Genomic DNA, 16,567 nt, shown 5'->3' with positions numbered 1-16,567 from the left:
CATCACTGTAAACGGTACAAATCTCGTTTGCAGTGTCCTTTGCCCTATCACTTTTTAAAAAGCAATAAAGCATAACATGCCGCAAATGCTTATTTTGGCTATCCATATCGAACGGCGCAAAAAAATTTGATAAGAAATTTTGTCACTAACGAAACATACTCTAAAAGAGCTCTGGGACGACTGCAACCGATACCCTAAACAGCCAAGAGATAAGCCTACGTGTTTGTATAAACACAGCCAGTTAAAGTCATTCGTAGCGCGGCGCGGAAGGAACTTATGGGACACCCTAATATTTTATATGACAAAGTGCATTTTATGCATATGAAATTGAGACTTGCGATGACTCGCGACGACAGTTACACTTTTAACGATTTTTTAAATTTAAACTTCGTTAATATAAAAATTATCTTGGAACGTGGATTAACAATTGTAGCGTTAGAGTCACCATTCGAGTGCAAAGGGTTATTCTCTTTGCAGAATTTATTCAAAATCGATGAGGAGTTTCGTTCCTCAAAGAGTTCCACCCTGACTCAGGAGATTATTTCGAACAGACTCTACAAACACGATATACATATACATGCACGAGGAAAATTTGCGGAGATTAAAAGACCAGCCGTCGCCGTCTGAATTACAGTAATCGAGATTTCCAATGTTTCTTTACGAAGTCGTAAAACATCGATAAAATCGCGATAGCGCAGTTCCCGTCGTTGTCCTCGAAGGATCTCCGACGGAAGCGTTTCCGAGGGTCGTCGCTAGATGCCGTGGCGTGCATTTCAAACCACCCCTTCCATCCCCATAACGAGCCACCCTTCGCGAACAGCTGTTCCGCACCGCCATGGCGCACGCGACTCCGCCGTATCAAAAACGCTGGCTGGCTTCGAAAATTTACCGGTTCCCGATCATGTTCGCAAGGCCAATGTCAGCGGGTCCCGCGACCAATTTCCGGTGGTAGAACGGTCCTCGCGTACAATGAGTGCGGGTGAAGTGTGCTCGTGTGTTGTGCCCAAGTGAGAACTCGAGAAGCATCATTTTTTTTTTATCGTCCCCGCAGCCCTCGCCGGTTTCGCTGTCGCGTCGAACATGTAAGTGACGCACGATCGTTTTGTCCATCGCGCCGATTTCTCGCCGTGATTCCCGAGCCTATCGATGCAACTTTGCTCGTACTTCGGCGCGCATGAACCGTGAAAATACGCTCCTATGAAAAATGGCACCCCCGATCGCACACTTTCCGACGAGCGTGCAATCACAGCTGTGTTTGCGATCTGTCTCGAACGGGATTGATCGCGCCGACGAATATTTACGTTTGAAAATGTCCGATTAAACAGGATTTGTACGAGTGGCGCCGGGCCGACAGGGTTATTCGCACAGTGAATATATTTTTTTACTTTTTCTATTTGTTTTCTTTCTTTTTTGGGGGGGGACCTTCTTCATAAATTCCGCGATCGAACGTATATCCGATGCCGGGGAACGGTATCCGCGGCGTGACAGTGCTAGACATCGATTGTCGCCGATTCTACGGAATGTGGCGGATCTTTTGATCCGTATTTTGTTTCGGTGGAATCGTTTTATCGAGAGAATTACCGCGGAAGAAAACTAACCCTCGCGGCTCGGTAAATCTTGCGCCACGAATTCTTCGGTTCCGGCGTCAGGTGGCAGCACGCGACTGTAAGTTTGAATGAACGAGACATAGTTGCCGCTAATTTCCTTTCGACGTCGTTCGCTGGCCACTTGCGCAGCTCTTCGACGGAAGTCGCCTCGTTCCGTTCTCGGTCAATCGAACGAGGTGATCGAAAAGTAAATATAGGAAAAATGGGACTGCGTTTTCTACCGATGTAAACAATATTTTAACACTTGCGGACTTTATTTAGGGTTCCAACTTTGAACTCGGATTTCACTTGGGTCCATTTTGACCCGTTATTAGACGTTTCGTTTAAATTACGTGTTTTTAGTTCGAATGACTAGCTATCGATACGAATTTCGACAAGAATATAATATAATAAAAATAATATAATAAAATATAATATAATATAATAAATAATAAAATAATATAATATATATTATATAATATACAGGGTGTTTCACAATTATTTTAACAGCCGAAAATGAGGGGTAGCTGGGGTCATTTGAAGTAACTTTTTCCTTTGCGAAAATGCAATCTGCGGCTTTGTTTACGAGTTATTAACGGAAAACACTGACCAATGAGAGGCGACGGCACGAAGTTTGAGAGCCCGCAGCACGAGGCTTTGACAGATGGTCGGGACGGACTCGAGCCGCGTTCGAAGTATTGAACAAATCACGAAGCGAGAACTTCCGGATTTTTTTTTACTACGTAACCTTGACATAACCTTGAGATAACCTTGACATATCCTTGAAATAACCTTGATATAACCTTCAAATAAATAGCTTTGCGAATCATTCGTTGAACTATGTTCGGGACACGGAATTATTTAAATTAAAATATCATTTACGTACCTTGTTAATCTCCACTGTACACCTTCCTTAAACATTTCATATGTTGACCTTGAGATAACCTTGGGATAACCTTGAGATAACCTTAAGATGGCCTTGAGATAACCTTGAGATGGCCTTGAGATAACCTTGAGATGACCTTGAGATAACCTTGACATAATGTTGAGATAACCTTGACATAACCGTGACATTGTACGAGGTCAATGCACTATCCTGCACACATTTCCGTGCCTGAAGTGGATTTACAACTAAATGGGTGAGTTTCTTGTTGATAATATTCTTCATATTTCTCTAACAAACATATCCCTTACGTCCTTTAACTCGATTATTATTTATTAAATTAGCTTTGCGAATCATTCGTTGAACTGTGTTCGGGACACGGAATTATTTAAATTAAAATATCATTTACGTCCTTTGTTAATCTTCACTGTATACCTTGCTTAAAAATTTTATATGTTACACACAAGGTGTCATGCACACTAGAAAATTAAAACGGCCGTCACGGTTAAATTACTTACTATTTCGGGTCCGAAAAATTAGTAAATATTCTTCAGACGTTCTAAAGTAAAGGTGAACAGCGTTTTTCTTAAAAATATCACTGTTACGTAGTAAAAAAAATCCGGAAAGTTCTCGCTTCGTGATTTGTTCAATATTTCGAACGCGGCTCGAGTGCGTCCCGACCATCTGTCAAAGCCTCGTGCTGCGGGCTCTCGAACTTCGCGCCGTCACCTCTCATTGGTCAGTGTTTTCCGTTAATAACTCGTAAACAAAGCCGCAGATTGCATTTTCGCAAAGGAAAAAGTTACTTCAAATGACCTCAGCTACCCCTCATTTTCGCCTGTTAAAATAATTGTGGAACACCCTGTATAATATAATATAATAAATAATAAAATAATATAATATAATATATATGCATACGTAAATATAATATATATTATATAATATATAATATAATAAAATTGGACTCGACTGACACAGGGTTCATGTACAGGGTGTTCCAGCATCGATGGTGCAACCGAGGAGGGGATGATTTTACATAAAGAAAATAAATCGAAAATGAACAACAACATTTATTTTCATTTGAGTCGAAAATCGACTTTGAACATTGAACATTTTCAGCAGTTTTTGCATTAATAAAATAAATTACCAACTGAATCATATGTCTTATTTTCATTTAAATCCACCCTCGATCCATAGACAAAAATTCGTAACACGGTACATCTAGGCGATACGAATTACATTACTGTTATTTATGATTTTATAACTAACTTGCTATACACATTCAATAAATAATTAAAATAAATAAATGACATATTGTACGCGTTGAACAGTCAAAATCGATTCTCTCGATAACGAAGCCTCGAACGAACAAATGTTATCCTTTCTTTTCGATTTGTTTTTTCACGTAGAATCACCCCGTTCTCGGTTGCGCCGTCGACGCTGAGACACCCTGTACATGCCGTCCATCCTTCGATCGGCGTCATCTTGCTTATTTACCTCCCCCTTTAATAGCTCGAGGAACTTCGACTCACAATCGCAGTCCCGGCCCATTCGCGCGTCTCCCCGTTTCGCCCTTTGTAATTTAATGAACGTAACGGCCCCGTCCCTCGCCCCCCTCCACCCTCCAGAGTCCTGATACACTTCCGCGCTCTTCGACGATGAATTTCTCGCGTTCGCCTTATTATAGACTCCTTTGTGCGGGGCGCAATTTAAAAGTTTAGCCCGCTTCTCGAGCGCGATGCTCCGCGTATTAAGCCTCGACCCTCTAGCGGATACCTCGGGGAATCCCTGAAACTATCGGGGAAGTTTAAACGATCGTTTTTCATCCGTCGGCCAGGGGCGTGGCTGCAACATGATTTAATTAGCTGGCGCTCTTTCGACTAGCTACGTTCCAGCGATACTTAAGAATGTCTTCCATCGTGGACCCGGCTTCCTTTCGCCGCATTTTTCGGCATTTTTTAATTAAACAACTATGCGGCCCCCGGCGTCAACGTTTTGCCAATGTATTTGTTGATCCGTCGATATCATTCGCAAATTTTTCGGAGCACGAGCACGGTAAATTCTCCCTAATCGACGCTGATATTGTACGCAAGAATGGACAAAAACGACTATTCGAGTCTCGCGGCTATCGTTTTTGTAGTTAGAGATTGTTAATAATTATAAAAACGAGGCGCACGGCTCGAACAATCGTATTCTCCTCTTCCCAAATTGTCCATTTTTGTTCACAAGCTGAAGGACAATCGGGGAGAATTTAATGTATCTAATAATTTAATGTAGCTATATTATATATTATTATTAATAATAATTATAAAAACGAGGCGCAGGGATCGAACAATCGTATTCTCCTCTTCCCAAATTAATTATTATTATTAATAATTTAATAATTTATTATTATTATTAATAATATATATATTATATATTATCATTAATAATATGAATAGAATTGATTACCGAAAAAGGTGCACCGACCACAACCGCTACAGAATTCATTCGAAGACGTCAAGACAGATAGATAATAGTTCAGGATGGACGGATCTCTGTAACGAAGAACAGGGTTACGAAATTATCTGTTCGAACATCTCGCTCGTCGACAGCGCGACCTCGTCCCCGAGAGTCGACTATCGAGGGAAGTTCGCAAATTGCAATGTCGAAAGTCGAAATTACGTTGTTACAGAGCGTTCATCTTCAGGCTTCGAGCCCGCGATCCTTCGAGCGCAACTCGCGCGCACCCGGTGAAAAATGATTCCGTAACACGGTACGAATTATTCAGCGGCGGTAACGCAACGCGGTTAGTTGCGCGGGAGAATGCGGTGGGGTGCGGTGCGGTAGGTGGTGCAGTAATAGGAAGTTGGAGCAGCGCCGGGGCTGCGAGCGGTCGGAGGGGATGAAAATGCTCGCGAGGCGGGCATAATACGCGTGAAATTAAAAATGCCGGCGGTTCGATCCCCGGCCCCCAACGGAAAACGGTTTGTTAATTAACAGGCCTTGGGAAATTAGCCGATTTCTCATTAAACCGAGTCGCCCGTGAATTCTCCGGGCCGTGCAACGTTCGCGTGCCCCGGCCGCGCCACCCTCGGCGGAACGCTGTACGGGTGCTCGCTCCGCGAGGAAAGAACGGCGCGCCATTAAAAATGCGGATCCGAAACTAGTTTGCCATTCTGTGTATTTATTACTCGTGCGTGCTCGCAGGATATTTAGTTTCCCTTTGAATCGCGCGGCCCTTTAAGTGCATCATTACCCATTCCCTTTTGTGTCGACCGGATTCACGTGCAGCATCCGCGCGCACCCTCCCGCACCCCGCCCCGTCGCCCCGCCCGCCGCGTAGCTCCCATCCTCTGAACAGAATGAATTGCAAACTACCTCGTGTTCTGCCAGCGACTTCCGCAAATTGTTTCTTTTTTCCCTTCCGCAGACGCTCTTCCCTCACGGCCGCCCGAAGAAAGGGACGCTCGCGATCCGTATAAAATATGCGATCCCTGATAAGGCCGCGGGGGTGTATCATATCTCGTAAACAATTGTTAAGGAACTTCGTGCCGCCTGTAATCCCCCGCGACCAGAATTGGGGCGTAAAATGGCTCGTAGGCGCGACCGGGCAATTTGTTCTTTATTTATTTATATGCCGTTTCGGGGGGTCCGTTTCGTCCGCCACTAAGTCCTCGTTCCGCCCTGTCGTTGGTCCTGTTACGCGGAACACGTACATCCTTGTTATTTTCGAATTTATTGCACGCCCCGTGGCTGCCGTGTTTTGCAAATGAGGGGCGGGGAGAGGGGGGTAGAATCGTAGTGGAGCGAGTTACGTTTTTGAGGTGCGAAAACCGAGGTTTGAAAAGATTGCGTCTCGTCAGAATCGCAAGATTTATTCAAAGCTTTCACAATTTTTATTATAGTGTTATGTCAAGATTGTTTGTAGTTATTTTTTCAAGTAGTTTGTTAGTTGTTCGTCGAGCAGTATAGTTTATTTTGTTTTAAGGTTGTATGTTTAAAGTATATTAATATATTAATGTTATATACAATATACAATAATATATAATAATATAATATAATAATAATAAAATATTATAATAATATAATAATATATAAGTGTACATCATGTATAAAGAAATGCATTCAAAGATTTTTAATAGGGGCAGCTTCGCGACTTCGATGATTACGAGGTAATGGATGCGAAACCGGGTCATTTGACCGGTCACGTGACTTACACATCGCTGCGATTCTAATCTAATCGAATATCCGCGCACGATCCGTAGATCGGCGCAGCGGTAATAGTAGATATGTACATGGAAAATAAACAATCGCAGGGAAACGCGATACAAAGGCAGTCCGTGTACACACCGGTGAGCGGAATATCGTTTTATTGAATTAATTAAATGTATGCGTACGATATTGCAGTCGATTCCAAATTAATCATCGGCTACAGCCGGAATATTTTCCCTCAAAAGGATGTTCCGTTTTGATCTGCGTTGATATAGGAAATATTAATGAAATGATTAATTCATAAAACATTAATGCGATGATGAACAGCGGCAAGCAGGTCATGTTTAATTAGAACGAGAATGGCATTGTATCGTATAATTATCCCGTGTATTACTTCTCGGCGGCGCGTTCTTCTCGCTTTCGTTTCCAACGAAACTCGTTGGAAAAAATGTAGGTTAAACATATAAACATAAATGTAGACGAGCGATTTTTAATCGGATTTTTATTTGCGTCGAGGTGATAGATTTCGTTCGGCCAGCAGATATTTTATTTTCTTTATTCAATCGAGGGAGAGAAAAACCACCGTGTGGTTTTGGTATGATTATAAAATTTTTAGATTTTGCTGTAGAAGAAATTAATTAAATTAAATTAAAGAAAGTAAAGAAAAAGATATTGCAGAGAAACAGGAAGAAATGAAGCAAAATAGTGAATTCGAATACACAAGGTGTCCCATAATTATGTCAACACTTGGGAGGGGGTGATTCCTGGGGTCATTTGAAGTAACTTTTTCCTTAGCGAAAATGTTCTACAAGGTTTCGTTTACGAGTTATTAACGAAAAACACTGACCAATCAGAGGCGATTGAGCTCAGCTGACGCGAGGCTGCCGAGCCAACGAGCGGCCGAAGCCTGGTTCCGCTGGTTGGCTCTCGGCCGTCTAGCGCTAGGCGAGACTCGCCTCTGATTGGTCAGCGTTTTTCGTCAATAACTCGTGAACGAAGCCGCGGATTGCATTTTCGCTAAGGAAAAAGTTACTTGAAATGACCTGAGGAATCATCCCTTTCCTAGTTGTTAACATAATTATGGGACAATGTCTACAAAAGTCAGACGAAGTCGGAACAATCTATTTTATCATGTAAGCACAAATGAGACAAGATTTATTATAGAAATTATTTGAACTCTTTAATCTTGTACATTTAAACCAATTTTAATTGACGTAATAGACTATACTAAACATCGTTGTTCCGAGCCCGTCGAAAAAATTCTGTCACCTATTAGAAGGCGTAAAGATTTCCAATTACCCTCGATAGGCAATTACGTAGGCGGAGAAAAATGTACGTATCGGGGTACAGAGCAAATAGTCGTTAACGATTGTTTGCGTTACACCGTGGATATGGAGATTCGATTAGAGAACGCGCGGCGTTCCCGTTCCCATTCTGTTTGCTTTTAAATGCCGCGACGTCGACTGTCAATACCACCGGGTGCCTAAGTTTCCGTCGTTCCGCGACACTTTGGCCCAGTTTCGCCGTCGAGCGAGAAAGAGAGACCGCGAGGCCGCCGAGTGTCGCTAATGAATATATGAATGGATAAATATATCGCCGGGAAACGCCGGAATTCCGGCCGTTTACTTAGCCGGCGCCCCGAAAGTTTAAATGGGAGGCGACTGACGGTGTCGTGCGCGAGTAGAACGCTGTCTAAACGGCGCGGTCTGAGTCTTGTTTTCAGGGGAAACAGTGCCTCACGGATGCGTCGCGAAAAAGGTGCGCTCGAGCCTCTTATTGTTAGTTGACGAGCGGTCCGGGTCTCTCGTCTCTTGTTATCGTGAAAATTGGACGTTCGCGTGATACATACGTCGTCAAAAATTAAGAACGAAATGTAGCTTTAGCGTGAGAAAATATAGCGAGAGAATGGCAATTATGATAACATAATTTAAAGGAAAGGATACCTTGTTAAAAAAGATTGCAACAGAAAATGTAGAATGATCAATAAGGCGATTAAATTTTGCTGATATGCAGTTGCAATTGTTATAAGTATGCAGTTGTTATAAATGCATAAAGATCTAGTTTCAATTATGGCTGCTTTCTGGCCCATAGTGCCATTTTCTAGGCCTTTTTGAGATTTTGTAAAAAGATTTATTATTTGCCGACGTATTTATCACTAATTCGAATACAGGGTCTCCCAAAAATGTCTCGCAATCCGGAAATGTGGGTTCCTTGGATCATTTGAAGCAACTTTTTCCTTTACAAAAATTTTCTCCGAGGCACCGTTAACGAGTTATTAACGAAAAATGGTGACCAATAAGAATCGAGTACGGTTGACGCGAGGTGGTCCAACCAACCAGCGCACGAAGCCCAGTTCCGCTCATTGGCTCGGTCGCCTCGCGCTAGCTGAGCTCGCCTCTCATTGGCCACTGTTTTTCGTTAATAACTCGTTAACGGTGCCTCGAAGAAAATTTTTGTAAAGGAAGAAGTTGCTTCAAATGATCTGAGGAACCCGCCACTTTCGGACTGCGAGACATTTTTGGGACACCCTGTATACAAGATATCTTTTCGAGCCAAAGTTCGTGAAATTAATAACACTACTAATAATAGCAATAATAATAAAAATAATAGTAATAGTAAATAATAATAATAAACAAAATGTATTCATCGACGCGACAAACCCTTTGTTGCAGCCAGTAACAATATAACAATAAAGTCAAAAAGATAATAAAGTAAATAAATTAATAATGATGCAGCAGTTGCATCGCAGTTTGACAAAATGTGAAAACTTAAAACTAAGAGAAAAAAAACTTGACTACGAAATAAAAATTCGAGAGAAAAAGAATCGTGCGAGGATCGTATATTTTTGACGTGTCGACTGGCGATCAGCCAAGAATATCTCGTAAAATTATAAAATAACTTTGTATCTCGAATTGTTTAACGGTCGACCAGTTCTACTGCCTTGCTATAAATCTAATTAACAAACCGATCGAAAATAAAACGCGTCGAGGGAGAGCGGCGCACAGCGTGAAAAGCTTCTGCAGCGGAATTGTACGCCTAAAATCGGCGGACAGTTTATCGATCGTTGTGTGGGGTCTCGCTCCTTTCGGATTTTTATTGGGCATGCGGGCAGATTGCGCTCGGCGCGGCGTTCATAACGTTGATAGATGACAATTATCGCAAATAAACAATCGGTAGTAATGAAGGCGGGGGCCCCGCCGTTTGGGAAACGCGGCTCATCAATCGTCGGCAGCACGGCGCAGACAGAAATTTCATTTATCGAGAAAGTTTAAATCAAACCGCCATTACTCACGGTGCCGCAACTGTGACCGGCCGTTTCGATTCCACCAAAAGCCAATTGAAATTCGTTTCGTCACCGATGTCGTCGAATCGCTCTCTTTCAACCTCCCCTTCCCACCCTCCCGCCCCGGCGTTGCCCGTTCGCGAAACGTTATTCGAAATTTTTGAACGGGAAAATTCATTCTGTTCGTCGCCTCTCTCCTCTCTCTCCACTCTCTCTCCCCTCTCTTTCTCTCTGTCACTTGTCACACCGCGCTCGAAACCGTTCAAGGGAGGATCGTGGGGGTGGAGGGGTGGAAAGTACAATAAGGGCGGGCCCGGAGTATTTACGGTCGAGGACGCGGGAACACTTTGTCGGTCGGAGTCCTCGCGAGTCCGAAACAAAATTGATTAGCGGGAATTATTCGTCCCAAAGAGGACGTTGATTGAGTCGACGACACCATCTCCAGTTCCTCTACCGGCGGGTCTGATTAAATTTCTCAGTTGGAAATGGGTAACGAGATTTCGACGGAAGTGACCTGGATTGCCCCGAGGCAGCATAATACGCTCCTAAGTACATCGCGTTACTACCCGGCGCTGATTTCGGTACCCTCTCGAACGCCACGCCGATCCCCTCCCACGGATTTAAATAAATATCACCGGATCGCTATCTGATTATCGGCAGTTCAAAGTTCGAGCCCGGGCGCCGGTCTTTCGTGCGACCAACCTCCACCGTTCAATTAACCTCGAGAGCCACCGAATTGGATATCTCGAACTTGCGTTTTATCTCTTGTCATTCTTTTTATCGAACCGATCTTTACTCGTTCGAAGCAAAATCCGTCCATCGATACTGGCTTCTCTTTCGAAATCAATCGATTTTCCTGTTCACCGCCAACCACGAGTTATCTCGTGCTAGACGAGCAACACGACGCGTCCGTTGAAAGTTCATCGATAACAAAGGAAAAAAGGAATTATTTATTGTTCTTTAATTATTTTTTGCTTTCTATTGTTTTGTACTTATTATTTTATATCTATTATTATATATTCATTTCGGAAATTTCGAAGGAAAAAAGTCAAGTTCAATTTTTTCACCGCGATATCACAGTAATAAATGATTTAACCCTTAAATGCATAGAGTCCCAAAAATGAATCAATAACTTTTTGCGCGGATACCCGACAACAGTTTTGATATCGATACATTTGGCTGAATGGCAGTGATTCCTTTGTCCATTGACTTATCAAAAATTAATTAAAATAATGACATTTGACTTCAATATTTGTATCTTTCTGACGTTATACCAATTGGCGCGCATTTTTGATAGCGGGTTCATTTACGTACTTTTGGAAGTGGATTATTTAGAAATATTTTGGTGTATTCGTTAAACAAACAATATTTTCTAAAGGTAAGGCTCTTATTTATTAATTTGCTAGTACTTTTGTCTATATTCCGTAACTATCATGTGTATGGAGGGCTTATTTCGTGTTGATGCAAAAATGGGACAACATGCACTAATGGTAATAATTACGACATGTATTTAGTACTATGCTTCCTTTATTGGTTTGTTGGTTTTGTTTTGGTGTGGTATGCATGTGGTTTATAATTTTGTTATATATATGTCATACTAACTAAAGAATTTTTATGTCTATTTTGCATAGTGTACCAAAAATGAATCATTAATATTTTTCAATAAAAACCCTATAAGATATGACTTATAATTTTTTTTAATATTTTTCCCGATTTCCACTCATTTGAAAAATTATAACCCTATTTTTTAAATAAAATTCATTAATTCATGCATTTAAGGGTTAAAAAAAAACTAGGTTAGAAGATCTGCGAAGAAATTAATTTAATGACGATAGAAAAAATAGAAACGATAACGAGAGACTATATATACAATAATAATAATAATAGATATAATATAATTACATGTACAATTATATTATATGATATTATAATATTATATTTTATAATTTTATAGTTATATTATAGTAAAAAAATAATAAAAAAATAGTGTAGTTATATTATAGTATAACAAAAAACTAGGTTAGATCTGCGAAGAAATTGATTTAACGACGACAAAAATAGAGACGATAACGAGACTATATATACAATAATAATAATAATAATGGATATAATATAATTACATGTACAATTATATTATACTATGATATTATACAATATAATATTATAGTATAATATAATTGTACATGTAATTATATTATATCCATTATTATTATTATTATTATTATTATTATTATTGTATATATATTATAGTAATATTAATACAGTATAATTATATTACGAATATGCTGAAAATACGAATATACGAAATTCCTATTAAAATTTCAGAGATTAAAGTTCGTCTCGTTCGAAGAAGTACAGAGAGAACATCTTAAGACGCGCAGCCAAAATTAGAGAAGCTCGACGATTTATCTCTGGCAAATCGGCTTATCTCTATTTCTGTATCACCTCGATCGTCCAACAGCAAGAATAGCATATAACGAAACATCGGATTCTAATTAAAACCCGACGCTGTCTGTCGCGCGCGATTCGGTCGAAATCATTTCGCGGGAAGATCGCGGCCCGTTCGAGCGGATCGGGGGTATGTATATTCATCTTTCGGACTCGAAAAGTATGATTTCGAAAAGCGTCCGCCGCTCGCGAGTGTCCCGCTTCCTGCGCTATCGCCCGATGATTTATTCAATCGAGCGGTTGTCGATATTTATCGTTTCGGCCGGGGCCGGGCCGGCCGGGCCGCGAGACACTCGACGAGATAAATCATATTATCGTGGACAAGTAGTGGCCAGTACGTGGCAATCTGCAGCAATGCCAAAACGGCCGGCCCTCCCACCGTATGAACATGGAAATCATATTAGACTAAAACCACATTGCTTAATGGACGCCATCTGCCTTAATCCCATTATCCACTGCAATTCATCACCGGCCCTTTTCCCATCGGCGGCCGATACTGTTTGTTGTAACAGCTCTGCCTCTTTGTTAGCTATTAGCCCCGGCGAGCGCACTCGCGCTTCTACCTCTCCGCGTCTCCGTTCCGCGGCTCCTCCCCCCTGCCCCGGTGTTGTGATCCCCCGACGAAAAACTGGCCGTATTAATTTTCCGTCTGCCGCGTTTAAATTAGCAAAATTGACCCGCGGAAACGGGTTTCTCCGTGCTATCGATCCTTTATAATCCCGGCCGCGGCAACGCCGTGTACGTTTTACGTTCTTCGCATCACATCGACGTCGCTCGTTTCTTTTCATTTTATTAGCCCCGGCTAACGGATCCCCCCACACCCCTCCCTTGCCGTTCCTGCACCGTGGAAAATGCTTCAAATTAGCTGCGCTGAATCGATACTCTTTGCTTCCAGAGCCTATTGAACAGCCTCCTTTCGTAACTAGACCGCCGATCTTTTGTGCAACATAAAAATCCTTCGGAACGATTCCGCGAAGTCCGATTGAAATAAATCGTTTCTGCCAATGATTTGTATAAAGCGTAAATAGTGTGAATAATGTTATTTAATTGTTTTTACCTCTTCGCAGTTTTATATTAACGCTGGAAGTACTGGATTTCAATGCGATTAAGGTTTAGATCGTTTTGTATGACAAAATTCGATTTAAATCAGACTTTGTACGATTTTTATTGTAATGTATGCTTTTTTTAGACGAGTAATTCTGTAAAAGATTTCTTACGGAAACGTTTCTAAAATTTCGACAATCGTGAAAGAAAAGATTGGAAACCAGTCATTTTAATTGGTGTGTGCGGTGGGGTTCTAGGGTTAATTATGAAATACATTGGGAGATTTTGCGAATTTCTCTTCGAGAAATGTTCGGAGGTCAAAATTAAAACCGGCAGATCCGAGAATACTAAGTCGCGATTCTCCGGGCCTCGCAGCTCGTTTTTATATAAGATGTTCCATAATTATGTCAACACTCGGAAGTGGGTGATTCCTCAGGTCATTTGAAGAAACTTTTTCCTTTGCGAAAATCCAATCCGCGGCTTTATTTACGAGTTATTAACAGAAAACAGTGACCAATCGGAGAGTGAGCGTGGCCGGCGCTCCGCCCTCGCGGCCAATGCCGCGTCGCGTCGACCGTCTGACGCAGCGGCAGTGGTCGCAAGGGTGGGGCGCCAGCCGTACGCGATATCTCATTGGTCAGTGTTTTCTGCCAATAACTCGTAAAAGAAGCCGCGGATCGAATTTTCGCTAAGGAAAAAGTTACTTCAAATGACCTGAGGAATTAGCCCTTTCCTGGTGTTAACATAATTATGGAAAATTCTGTTTAAACTCGGCAAAAAAAGACAGCGGCCGGTATATAAATGCCGGTGACTTAACTCTTTTGTTTCTAATTTTTTACCACGATTCAGCCACGATTCGGAGGCCACGTCGTATGATTCGAAGGCAATTTGGAGGCTACATGGCACGATTCGAAGTCAATTCGGAGGTCACGTGACACAATTCAACGGAGATTGACGTCCAAACAGACCATTTTGTGTTATCTTCTCATCGCGAACCTTAGCATCAGCGTAGCAATAAATTACATAGGCGTAGGACCAGCACATGGAAATTCACAGCGACCCAAAATTTGGCATTTCCGGGAGGAATGGCTATAGTCGGTGAGCTATCAGCGGGGAAAAATCGAGTGCATTTGCACGAAATCGTCAAAGATTCCCCGCGGCATCTATGAAGCACACGGGGGAATCGTATCGGAGCTTAAAGCGGGATCAGTGTCGTACACCGGATTCTGTTGCCCGCGGCAATCTGTCCGGCCCGTAGTGATTTTGTACTTTCGTCGCTCCCCTCTCTCTTTCTCTCTCCTCTCTCTCCTCTCTCTGTCCCTTTCTCTCCCCCGACTACGTTGAAATTGCTTCCTTGCGGAATCGAGGCGAGTCCTCGATTGCAAATGTCTACGAGGAACACCGAGTCACGTCGCCTAGCATTTAACTCGCAATTCTCCTTAGCCCTTGCGAATTTTCCTTCGGTCTCATACATTTTAAATCAACGCTCCGCCCTTTACCATCCACTTCAATTCAAATCCGCGCGAGCTTCCGCGCTTTATTGCGACGGGCGAACATGCGAGGAACCAGCGTCTTCCGAGGCAAACAAGAATTCGATCTGCATTGACGTTGCATTAATTCGTCGCTCTGCATCGTAGAGATGCGTACGAAGAGATCCAGTTTAATAAACTTGCACAGAATTAGTTCGAAATACGGGACGAAACAGGTAAGTTCTCGCGCTATCTGTTACGAGTGTCCGTTGAATTCTAATCGCCGGCTACATGGAAAGCCTGTTTATCTTATCTTGCAAGATTCGGAGAACGTTCCTGTTATCGCGTTCTGGATATATTGCAGTCGAATAAAATTTTATGGTCTTCTAGCGTGCATCGGAATAGGCAACGGTCGTGCCGATTGCAGAACGTTCGCTGACGAATACTTTGTTAGTTCAATTTTGCTGTTATTTACTGCGAACGACTGGCTCCCGATCTTTTTCTTTCACAGTTGCCGATGTTATAAAAATATTTCTAGGAGAAATATTTAGGTACACTTCTTTATTGAAGCACGTATAACAATGTACATGTAAATGATACGAAGTTTAAATAAATCCAGTCTTGGCATTATTATTAAATACTACTTGACTCAGTGGTCAAGAGGACGAATATTAGCGATCTTTGAGAATTTTTTCCTCAAGAACTATAAGACATCGCCGAACCAAATTTTCCGCACTCGAAAGAGCACATTTCAGAGACTACCTAACAATTTTTTCGTTGGAAAATATTCATCGGCCGCGACGTTATGGCCGATCTCCCGGAGGGTTTGTCGAAAGTGCGCCTCCTTAATTTTCTAGTTAAAAAATGCGGGTCAGCGGAAGAGCGCCCATAACTTCGTAATTCGCGAACGTTACGCAATGAAAAAAAAAGATGACGAGGCGCTATCTGCAACGTACCTTTTCAACCGCGAAAAAGCATTCTCCGACCACCGTGCCACGGTTTCCGCGAGGGAAAAAAAGAAAGAAATTCCCGAGGACCACTCCGCCACGGCCGAGCATATAATCTCGTAAAAAAGGTCCTTGTCCGGCAACATTGTAAGAGAATCTACGTATGGAAATTACCATGAGATGCGGCAAAGCGTCCATCGAATCGGATTACCCGTTCCCCGTGCAAATTGCAGGCGGCGGGATGAATGGAAACAAAGTCGAGAGAGAGAGAGAGAGAGAGAGCGCGCGCGTGTTAATTCGAGCGCGAGCCGGCGCGCGGCGTGTAGCGATCGAGAAAACTCCGGGTTCCGTGACTGAAATCACTCACGGCCGACGGAATGAAATCGATATCGCGAGGCGAACGTAACCCCGGCTCTCGGGACGTACACGCGTTCCCGTTCTCGATCCCTGGGAAATCTCAGGAGTGCGCTTAAATAATCGAGCGTGGCGCTTGCTCGTTCTCGCGCGATCGTTCCGCGCTCGATCGCCTGTTCGCTGCTCGCCCGAACGGCCATTCCGCTCCGGATAGGGTATTTGCACGCGTCGACTTTCACCCGTGGATTACGAGACTCGGCCGTAGTCGCACGCCCACGAGAAAGCAACAGGAATCGTGCTTAGACGCGACGCGACGTCTCGAGAATTCGCGAGACGTCGATCCTCTTCGAAGTTCGACG

At 42.6% G+C, this 16,567-nt stretch overlaps 1 protein-coding gene across 1 annotated transcript in view; it reads left to right on the top strand.

Moving 5' to 3' along the window:
- The first annotated feature begins 833 nt into the window (after window positions 1-833).
- The window catches only part of sfl (N-deacetylase and N-sulfotransferase sfl), a 755,463-nt gene continuing 739,729 nt past the window's right edge, over window positions 834-16,567 (top strand). The window contains exon 1 of the mRNA XM_033485087.2: window positions 834-1,082. The gene's annotated coding sequence lies outside the window, so the exon portion shown is untranslated. The remainder of the gene's footprint in view (window positions 1,083-16,567) is intronic.

This window comes from Megalopta genalis, chromosome 12 (genome assembly GCF_051020955.1).
Source record: "Megalopta genalis isolate 19385.01 chromosome 12, iyMegGena1_principal, whole genome shotgun sequence".
Lineage (NCBI taxonomy): Eukaryota > Metazoa > Arthropoda > Insecta > Hymenoptera > Halictidae > Megalopta > Megalopta genalis.
The sequence above is the reverse complement of the archived record's forward strand: the minus strand, read 5'-3'. Positions and strand labels throughout refer to the sequence as shown.